This window comes from Vanacampus margaritifer, chromosome 2 (assembly GCF_051991255.1).
Source record: "Vanacampus margaritifer isolate UIUO_Vmar chromosome 2, RoL_Vmar_1.0, whole genome shotgun sequence".
Lineage (NCBI taxonomy): Eukaryota > Metazoa > Chordata > Actinopteri > Syngnathiformes > Syngnathidae > Vanacampus > Vanacampus margaritifer.
In genome coordinates, this window is record NC_135433.1 from 46,885,864 (window position 1) to 46,897,815 (window position 11,952).

An 11,952-nucleotide genomic window follows, 5' to 3' on the forward strand; every position below is an offset into this window, starting at 1 on the left:
CTAACCTTCACAAAATAAACTTGAATGCTTATTTTATGATTGCAGTTTCTTGAGTGCTGTAGATGTTGCCCCTTGTGATGAAGATAAATCAAAAACATCCAAAATTCTCTAGAGTTGATAATACAAGACCTCAGAAACTGTAAAATAAATAAATGCGTCGTCATTGGATGGAGATTAGTCAGAAGAGAGATGAAAAAAGAACAAGAAATTAACATTGATGTTCCATCATTAACTGATGCATATACTGTATAGATAGACGAAAAATTTAAAAGGGAAGTCAACCCCCAAATTTTCTTTATAAACACGGTATTCTGATGAATATTGTGTTAATGGAATATGAATTCAGCAGCAAAAGCAATTTGTTTTTTTCTATCTCAGAGGGCGGCCGTTTTGCCTCTTCCTGTCGACCAAAAATGACATCACAGTTGTAGTTGATTGGTCGATACCTAATGCTGCATTCAAGGATGGTCGGAAGTCTGACTTTTCCAACTTCAAACCAGGAAGTGTGTACGGGAACGTCCCCTTGAACTCAGAAATCTCACTTGCGAAGTCGGGGAAACAAAAGTACCCCGACTTCACCCCTTTGGAAACACAGACCATGAATGGTAAAAATACATTTTACATGAGTATACAACTAGATAGCTTTCGTCATTCATAAATATTCAACATAACTTCACATAACACAACGTACATGACGGTTGATTTTCGATTCAGTTAAGGATTTCATGCATTACCAATTTTACTTTTATATGGAAGACATTCTCAGAAGTATCAATGCTACAAACAGTAGCAACAAAATTGCGATAAGGCAAGTTCGCTTTAGGTCAAAATGAGTTTTGAAGGACCAAAATAAAAAACAATTTATCACTATCCGCCATTTTGGTTGTTTACTTTCGCCTTGAACGCTTTCAGGTCACAACTAGAAAAAGCCAAGTCGGATAAATCCAACTTCCGACCGTCCTCAAATGCAGCATGAGCCCTGCGCAACTGTGATGTCATTTTCAGTTGACAGCAAGTGGTAAAATGGCCGCCCCCTGAGATGGATCAAAACAAGTGGATTTTGCTGCTTAACTCGTATTCCACAAACAATATTATTAAGAATGCCATGGTTAGACTAGTGGCTACTTATTGTAATAAGCTTATTGCTCATTGTAAAGAAAATGAGTTAACTTTGTAAAGTTAAACTGAAGAAACATGTTAAGAATTCAACATGAAGTAATTTCAACATGCATGTATTTTGTCTGAATACCTTTGGGAACATCATTGTGCCATTTCTGGTTAAGTGGCTAAGTGGGACAGACAGCGTCATGTTCACCAATGTTACCTCACATTTTATTTTAACAACACTCAGTAACCGTTGATGGGATTCTTTCCCATTCTTGCTTGATGTACAGCTTCAGTTGTTCAACAGTCCTCGCTCTCCGTCGTATTTTACGCTTCATAATGCGCCGCACATTTTCAATGGGAGACAGGTCTGGACTGCAGGCAGGCGAATCTAGTACTTGCACTATTTTACTACGCTACTACTACTGTTGTAACTCGTGCAGAATGTGGTTTGACGTTGTCTTACTGAAATAAGCAGGGGCGGAATCGGGTTTGTAAAAGTTGATTTCAAAGAGCATTTATCAATCATATGTATGTCACTTAATGGCACCGCTGTGACTCACTGCCATGTTTTATCGCCTTTGGCTAAAGGTATTCAAGGGCACAGGACAAATGAATCCCTCGTGACTGAAAGGTTTTGCAAACAGCGTGAAGAAACCGCATTGAAATGAGAATTTCTATCAACATGCTCCGTCAACGTCGCTCTCGTACATATTATCCACACTCCAGTGGAAGGCCGTGTATTTGATTTGAGGTTTAATGATTCTGTTACTAGTGATTCATGACGCAGGCTTATCCCTAGGAGAGGTCTACCTGTGGTTTCCGTCCCCGAGGCAAAAGCAAAACACCTCAGGCGGGAGCTTGTTTTTCCATCTCCCCACTGAGCCCTTGCTTCCTATCCCACCACCAACTTGTAGGGAATGAAACTTTTGTTCTTCTTTTAAATTATTCATTGCTGATTTATGGTACGGCTGTGTTGCGGTAATTATGCCAAAAGAGTTTCAAAGTGTATTGTAGGTGCTACCGTGGATGCTCAGATCTAAATATGGGGGGAAAGGTATTTCTGGTGTTAACCTTGATGAAACCCTCAGTACTTTAACAAGATTCTCTCTACATAATGAGGAGGGTTTGTTTTGCTCTCATTGTTTATCTGCCATATTTATTATTGGCTTTTAATAAGGCACAGGTACAGAAAGTACTTTCTGGAATGACACTCAGTAAAAAGGTAAAAAAATGAAAACAACCAGGTGTTTCTAATTGTGAAGACCAAAAACTACAGAGATATTTCAACAATGGCAGCGGAGTTTTGAATAATTTACCTTTACATGCCATCCATTAGATTTGAAATAAATCAATGAACTTTTTAGAGGTATGGAAGCCAAAAGTGCTCAACCGTGTTTGGACAATGTGGTGTACAGCAGTGGTCCCCAACCTTTTTTTCACCACAGACCGGTTCATACATGTCCACAACTTTGGCGGACCGACAACCCAATAGGTGCTTGGCTGTTCGTCGGCTGATTAATAAAAGGCTACGAGAACAAACGCAAGTCCACTACCATAACAAGGGTAACAAAACGCTACTGAGATAATTAGCATCTTGACATGTGTCAAGAGTCCGTCGTAAACAGAGAGAATCTAGTCACTTTTCAAAATAAAATATTTTTAAGCCTCGGCTAATCAATTAACCGGAAGTACAGTAAGTTTTTTTTTTATTCTTTCAACTGTGCGGTCCGGCGCGGCCCGGTCCAAAGGTGCCCACGGCCCGGTACAGGTCCGCGGCCTGGTGGTTGGGGACCACTAGTGTACAGTGCATAATACTCCTTGGAGAAATGCCAGGAAGTTTGTCATTTTTTATTTTATTTAAAAAATAAAAAATAAGTAAAAAAATAAATAAATAAAAAGGAAGTTTGTCATGATGCTTTGCCAGGCCTTCACTGCTTGTTTGCTGCCTTCAATTTTGTTTTAGGTATGTTTGTTACTCTATTGTGGGCTCAGGTTAAATCCTACAGTTACTTAATCTAATAGCTTGAAATGAAGCAAGTGGATATGTGAGTAAGTAATGTGACATTTTTTAGCCTTCAATACATCTTGCAGGCCTCTATGAGTCTCAGAAAATGGAGGTGATCTACATAAAATGGCTGACTTGATCATTGGTGATTCCATGCCTTGCCAGGCCTTGTGGGTCTTGTTACCTTCTGTCGGCTTGACATCAGCTGACATGTCCATAAGGATATAAAGTGGAACCTCGGAGTTTGAACGTCTCGGAACTCGTACAAAGCGCCGTGCTTGGGTGACGTCACAGAAACCGTCATTTGTTTATTAATGTAGTCATTTATTTATTTTTAATTTTGGCAGTTTTGGACCTCCATACACAATGGGTACTCTTGCAAGCCTCTGGTCAATAATTTTCAGACTGGATTCAGGTTCGAATTTCCCGCCATCTTTCTGCGGATATGACGTCATGTGCGCGTTTTGTATGTGAAGAAGGTTATGCGCAGTTTCATTTTTCGTCAACAGGTGTCAGTAGTGATTCGAAATTGAACTTTCTATGCTTAGTAGTTTCAAAACTAATAGCCATTTTTTTGTGAATGCTCTTTAGTTGGAAGCTAAAAGTCAAGACTTGAATCACATCTTGATTGTTTTATTAAAAATCCATCATGAAGCGTATAGACAAAATCAAAGATTTCTGGTCTATATTACTACAACTGGCAGGGGAAAAAGTGAAGAATTTCCTGTCTGATGTCCATTTCCATACTGGTGCGACGTTATCCGGAAGGCTGAAAAAATACATTCATCATCAATTCCCAAACACACAGCGGGTTCAAGTTCAAAGTTCACCAAGTCCAAATGCACTGGTGACTGGAGTGTTTTCCTATGATTTCCCCCCCCCTTTCTTTACCAGGGCTTGTTTGGGACTCTGAGACCGTGCGAGGCCTTTCTTTGTCACAACTGTGTTGCATGGTCTCAGCATGGCTTTCTAAACCGTTGCGACCAGTGTCGTGTCTTATCAGCCTCTGCCTTGCGCACACGCACACTCAAGCCGCGCAGATCCACGGTGCAGGTTTTAATATTCTCGCGGGTCACCGGCGGGGCTGTTTGCATTCGCTTTGAAGGATTTATGTCAGTTCGCCCACTGTCCGGGGCTCCAGAGGAAGGACGGCGGGTGGAAAAGAGTCGAGGAGAACCCGAGCGCCCCCCGAGCTTGAAGCGGGCGTTTAAAAGAGCTTACTGCTGTAGCTTTCGCTCTGGCTTTGATTGTCTCGGCTTTGATCTGGCTCGGGCGGCCATGTTGCGCTCGACGTTATCCTCATATAATCTCTGTCATCTTTTTCCAAAAAAGAAGTGAGAAATGACACCAGACTGGGGATGTCTGGGTCGCCTCGCTGGATAGTTTCATCGCTCAAATGTGAATCACCTTATCTGCGGATAAAACACGCATCACTAAAAACATTAGAGAATAATGTCATCCTTGGAATTTACTGTTCCCAGACGACTTCCTCGCTATAATTTGCTTGACTTGGACTTTCTCATGCGTGCACGACCCGACCGAGGCAGTCAAACAATGAGGCAGTGTAGTTGGGAAGGGGGGGGGGGTTATTTTGTGCTGAAGATGTTGTTCGCTGACTTCAAAGGGCATATTGTGCAGCTATCCTAAATTAGCTGCTCGCACCACTGTGTGAGCACGTCCTCAGCTGGCATGAATACATTACGGAGCACTGGGGAAATTGCAGGGCGATGCACTTGTTAGTGTGCACAGACCTTACTCACGGATATGATCTGATACCACTTAAAGCCCTAAATAAGTTCACTAGACAAAAGAAGAAAAAACAGTCCAATAAGCTGGTACAGACATGTCTTGAAGGGGACTTATGAGAAATGTACTTTTAATGGCTTGCCTTGTATACACATAGTTAGGTGTCTGAAGTGGCTGCTCACTCAACAAGTGTGAAATGACGCAACCGAGTGTTAGATGTCCAAAATTCTGTCTAAGTTTATATTTCTGCAGCTTACCAAATTACCTACTCAGAAAAGTTCTTGTTGAATTTACTCAATTTTATTTCGTCAAGTGGTTGCACAAATTAAAATCATCATTTTAATAGGGATACCTTTTTTTCCCCTCAGATCTATTCCAGTATGAATATGCAACAGATAGCAAGTACCGATACCACTTGTACTTTTGCAAATTTCCCCCCAAAAAACAATGACAAATAATTTTTAATTGAAACACATATATCACAATATAACAATTTTCCTTAACTCATTTACTGTCTATTTGTATCTGTTTCCGTTTTGCAGCAATTAGTATTAGAATAGAGCTAAGTTTCATCATTATTCACAAATCTGTTTAGAATTGTGGGTTTTCTCTAGCATAAAAAAACAAAACAAAAATGTATAAATACGTCTTTGGGACACTTAAAATACAACATATTTATACGTTTTGGGGAGCAAATGAGTTAGGTTTGCATGAAATTAATGGCAATTTTCTATTCTTCTAAACTCTCATTTCTACTTCTGGATTGTATAATGGCCACAAGAGGACGGCCGATATGGCCAGTTATCGGCCCAATACCTATACCTGGTATTGGTACTCGCTAGGGATGGACGAGTACCAATACCAGGTATCGTTATCTGCGTCGATACCAGCCTTATTTTAAGGTATCGGTACTCGCAATGGTGGCCAGTATCGGCCATCCTCTCGTTGCCATTATGCAATCGGTAACGAAAAATTTGAAATGAGAAAATTGCAACTACTTTCATGCAAATTTGAGGAAAAAATACTATATTAGGATATATAGTTCTTTCTTTAAAATTATCTGCCATTTTTTATGTATTAGTGGTATCAGTATCTGGTATCGGTATCGGTGACTACTCAAGAGTTGAGTATTGGTCTGAAAAAAAAAGGTATCGTACATCCATAGTACTCACTCATTCCTACGTTTTAAAGTAGACTATGCATCTGTTTATTTTTTTTATCTGGATCCAGGTGATTTTATTCTGTGCACTTAACAGAATACAATTGAGTGAATTCAACATACAATTTTTTTCAGTAGTTGTGAAACTCTTCATAATTTGTGTCTGCTTGACTGTATTGTACGGCCCCGATATCCAAGTCTCGCACACCAGAAGGCGCTGTAATTATGTCATCATGATGCACAAAATGTTTAATTATTTACATTCTTTTAATGGTATTCCTATATGTTTTATCGTATTATAGAGTGATAGTTCCCTTACTAACTCATTCACTGCCATTGACGGTTGTAGACGTCAAAAATTCATTTTTATATATATTTTTATTAGTTTAACATTTTTTTCAATCAAGAGTATGATTTAAAAAAAGAAAAGATTATTAAAAATTAGGAGCGTCAGGCGATTAAATTTTTAATCGCAATTAATTGCATGACTTCACGAGTTAACTCACAATTAATCACAAATTTTATATCTGTTCTAAATGTACAATAAAAAAATTCTAGATTTTCATACTCTTGTTAACAAAAGTGGAAAAAAATGTTAAACTAATAAAAATAGTTCAAATGAATTTTTGACGTCAATGGCAGTGAATGAGTTAGACATAAACGCATAAGATAAAGTTTTGTTTTGAGAGGGCTGGGACAGATTAATGGCTTTCCCATCCATTTCAGTGCAGAAGAGGATTTGTCACTGAATTACTCATATCTCAAGCAGGGGCGGACTGCCCATCGGGAATTTCAGGAGTTTCCCAAACAGCTGGTTCCCGCCCTCGATCTCAAGGCACCAATGTATGTGCCAGTTATCGGAAGATAATGCAAGTTACTTCATGTTAAAGATTAGATAGCTCTTAATATGAAGAAAAATGCACTGAGCTGTCGCTAACGTCTTAAAAATGTAATTATGCCATCTAGTGGCTGAAAAATTACCTCAACACAAATCAATATCACACTATCAACTCAATTTTATGAATTATTATGAAATTATTGTATCAGTGACTAAAATATGCAGCCATATTTCTACTAGTTTAGCATTTCAACTTTTATATTAACAGTGGTATTAAACTTGGGGGAAAATGTTTAGAGCAGATATAAAATTTATGATTAATCATGAAATAACTATTAAAGTAAATTTATACAATTAAAATGTATTAATTGCTTGACACCCCACAAATAAATGTATAAAATATAATATATGTAACAAATAAAATAAAATAAAGTTTAGCAAATGATTGAAATGGAGCAGTATATTCCATAGTCTCCTTTCAATAGCAAGAAGACCGCGTTCTCGTTTATCTGCTTGTCTCCTGTCATCAGTCAGCAGCTACTAATAGGATGTTGCATGTGGTTTCAGGACATCACCCATTTCCTTCTCTGTATATCAAAGCCTACTCCTTCCCACCTTCCCTCCCGCTAATTCGCTCCAGATGAGCACAATGGGACATTTGATTCATCGCGAACAGAGACACATGTATACAGCTGTGTCAGACAGACCTCAAACAGCTGGCTTTTAGAGCCCCGTGCACCATTTTTAATCACGCATTTGTTTGCGTAATTGAAAGATTTTTAAGCGGAGGCACCAGAGAGACTCGGTAGGCCTTGCAGCAAAAACTGCTCATTGTTTAATCCTGTCATGTACATCATATAAATCATGTGCAAACAGAGCAGTCATCCAAGCGACTGTCAGAATGTATCTGCGGATTTATTGTTGTTGAAGGAAAAATCTGCTCTTCTTGCAGTAGACATCATGACCTGCTGGAAAGACCTATGCACTGGTATTGTTCCAACTGTATCCTGATTCAATTTCACACGTAGACTTTTTGGCCTCCAATTTAGTATTGTACTTTTTCTTTATGACTCCCCCAAATTGCTATATGTATTTCATACCAAATTTGTCATTATTATCCAGATTTTCTTGAGGGTTCTATTGTTTTCTTCTATTGGACAATCATAAAGCACTTTATTGAATAAGGAACCAAATTTGGTAACTGGAACGTTTAGAAGCATTCCTCCCATGTATATATATATATATATATATATATATGTGTGTGTGTGTTAGTATTTTTACAATAATGGCCATTCCACCAAACACGTGCCATTTGTGGCCTCAAGGGGATTTTTATTTATTTATTTATTCATTTTAATAAAATTCAATTGTAATTTGTATTTATTCGACTAAGTAAAGTGTCCTGCACATTGATCTGGTTAATTATAAATAAATAAAATGTGAAAGAATTAAAAACTAACATTTCATTTAAAAATTTAAGTCATTTGAAGTCGTTATAATTTTACATATTTTGGTAGTCTGTACTCATTCAAACCCAAAAACGTATAAATACGTTTTTAATACTTTGTCCTGCACTCCCAAAAACGTATTTATAATGGTAGTTTATTTTAAAAAATTATATAAAAAAAAAAAACGGCCAGCAGCAGCAGAGTATAAGAGGCCATGTTTCAACAAAGCTAATTTACCCACAGTTTGAAACTGATTTGTGAATAATGATGAACCTTAGCTACATTCTAATACTAATTGCTGCAAAATGGAAACAGATACAAATATACTTTTTTTTTCCTGATGAAAGAAGTCCTTCTTTTGGTAGGTTCCATGTTTTTATAGTGATAGAACACAATATCCTGCTGACCTTGCAAAATCCAGTAAAACAGCCGGGAGCAAAGGGGGTTGCTGCAGTGAAAATGTCTGCGAGTAAATAAGTTAAAGAAAATTGTTATATTACGATATATGTGTCTCAATTTTAAATTATTTTGTCATTGTTTTTTGGGGGGAAATTTGCAAAAGTACGAGTGGTGTCGGTACTTGCTATCTGTATCTACTCAAAAGTTGCATACTCAAATGACTTTTACACATTTCCACAGATGAAAATATTCCACAAATCACATGACAAGATCCACAGCCAAGAAGTTGCATCATTCAGATCCTGTGGCGACCATGGGAAAGCCAAAAGTAAGACACGGACTTGTAAATGACAGGCCTGTTAATAGGAGCCTCGCAGCTGAAGCCAGAGGGCAGCCATCTTACATCCCCACTTTTACTGACACCAAGTTGGGCGCCCTTCGCGAGTGGCATCGTAAGATGGCCGCCGGTGGCTTCTCAACGGCGAGGAAGCGGCATTGACAGTCCAGCTATATATAAATCAGTGAAGTAAATTCATTGTTGCTGTTAATTTAATAATATTTCAAGACGACTTGAGTGGCTGAAATATTGGCCTGTTATGCATTTTTGCTTCATTTTGTTTATTTGTTTATTTTTGTGTGTGAATCTGTACTACGCTTATTGACAACATATTAGCTATTAGCTATCTAGCTATTAGCATAAATGATGTGGCTGTATGTTAAAAAAAAACACCTCTTACTTTCAGTCTGTTTTTTTCCATCCTTTTTTTTATTTCTTTATTTGTATCTACTTTTCGTTATTTTAGGATGATTGCCCCCCTCTGTACTGGCCTCCAGCCAATCAGAGACCATATATAAACAAACAACCACCTACACTCCGATTCACACCAATGGACAATTTTGAATCTTCCAAGAATTACTCTAAATTGTCAGTAGTTGTAAACTTGAGTGCATCCATGTTTTTGGAATGTGGAAACGAAGGACAAGCTGGGAGAACATGCCAACCACACACGGGAAGATCTGAGCTGAGATTCAAATCTTGAACCTCGGAACTGAAAGGTAGACGTGACAAACACTATTCCACAATGATGCACAAAATTGGGCTGGGTAAAAAGTTTTTTTTGTTTTTTTTAAATGATTGTGAAGTGTATCGGGTGTCATTTTAGAAAGGAAGTCTCAACGTTTGAGGGTAGCAAAGTCATTATCATCAATGATGCTGTTCAAAGCAATACGTCAGTTGCGGAAATAATGGGCAGAGAAAGTGAGTGTGAGCCAAGATGGCTTCTCACTCATTCATTCATCTGAGGGAAAGTAAATCATTCTCTTTGAAGCACGGCCCGGCGAGGAAGATAGAAAAGAGGGGGGAAAAAAGCCAATATGGAGAGCAGCTGGTCAGCTGGGATGAAAATGACATGTTGTTTTCCGGGAAAGTAAATAGGAAGGAAGCTGAAACCTGGAGATAAAAGAGTAAAAACAGACGCTTCTTGTACGAGGTGTCAGAAAAGTTCCAGGAGTGGTGTAACAAAAACATATATTTTAAATCCAAACTACAAAGTACAAGTTTTCCCCTTCGAAGTAATCCCCCTGGAGTGTAACGCACTTTCTCTGCCATGCCTTCATGCACTCCAGAAAAGATTCATCCGGGATTCACTTCAGTTCCATCGCCCCCGTCTTCAAAACCGGTCGCACAGATGACCCCCTTGAGCTTTTTAACGAGCAAAACATTAGATGGAACCAAGTCAGGTGAGTAGGGAGGTTGCTCTCGTATGGCGGTGCTCTTCTCAGCCAGGAACTGCCAGATGCTCAGGCAATTTGAGCTGGCGCATTGTGGTGGCAAAGTCCTGTGACAACTCTTGCCTTTTTTCACCGCTCTCTCTTTCTCTCTCGCTCTCTCTTTTTTTTTATTTTTAGATTTGCTGGTTAATGAAATACAGTATAGCTTTTCTACCACACCTTGTGTGCATGCATTTTTTATGGAATACATGCTGAGAGTGAGCAAAAAATCCCTACAGATTAGTAGTTTATAATTATGGCCTTTGGGCAAAAGCAGAACCGATGCATGCAACTCTAAAACTCCATAGAATACAACGAGTTAGCTGGAATTTGTTAAAAAATTTATAAGAGGAGCACATCATTCATTTAAATGCGCCGTCAGGATGCATAACATCAGAAAGAGAGGACAAACGGCTTTTTGTTCACGGTTGTACAACAGGGATCTACTGCCCTCTTGTGTAAAAGCATAGAATTACAACTAGTCGTTGCTCAACCTTGTGGAAAAGGGCACAGTGAGGCCTTGTTTTTAAACTTGGGAGTTAAAACCATCAGCAGCTTTGTGTTTGTGTTTTGCTTTTTCTTCTGACATCACAAAATGGTAATAGCGATAGCAGAGAAAAAATATGATAACCAAAGAAGAAGAAATAAAATTGCAATTAAACATCAATGGCATAGATGTATTCATTTTACGACGCAGATGCTGTCATGAGTAGCATGCAGTCAAACGCAAAATGGCGAATGTCTCATTATAACGATAGCATGAAAATGTCCTGAGAAGCTAGTCAACTGTTTCCTGTTCCGCCTTTAAGTGAGGTATTGTTTTATTTGAGTTGTATTACTCAGTGATTAACTTTCCTGTACAGTTAATAGAGGCTTTTAAAATGGTGACATAATCCACAGTGGGGAATTGATTAAGTTATGAAAATTAACAAGCCCGCTGGAGAAGACAGAGAGCCCTGCTATCCAACAGTAAACACAAGTCACTGCGCACCTTATCAAAGGATGACATTGTGACGGCACTCCCATCCGTCATGTCTATGATAATTACACGCGACATATCTGTAGAGGAAGAAAGCTACAACTCATTAATGACATGATGCCTTTATTTAGCAGCACAAATAATTTGAAAAGAAAATACAATCTCATTGTTTTCATTTTTTACTGTATTAAAGTGTGTAAATGCAATGGCAAAATCACTTAAAAATTACCCAAAATGTTTTAATGATCCAATTAAATGTAAAACCTTTGCAAGATGATTATCTACTAAATGATACATCTAAATTAAATGGTCACATAAGTATAAAAAAAAAAAGGTGTTAAGTCAAGTGTACAGAAAACAAAAACAAAAAAACCCTCTCCAACTACCACCAAAATGACCAACATTAAAATAAGAAGCGTTGTAGTTTCATCAAAAATGAGGAAGAGATTTTATTCCTAAAAATTTGATAAAACTAAAAGCCACTCTAACATGGTAATCAGG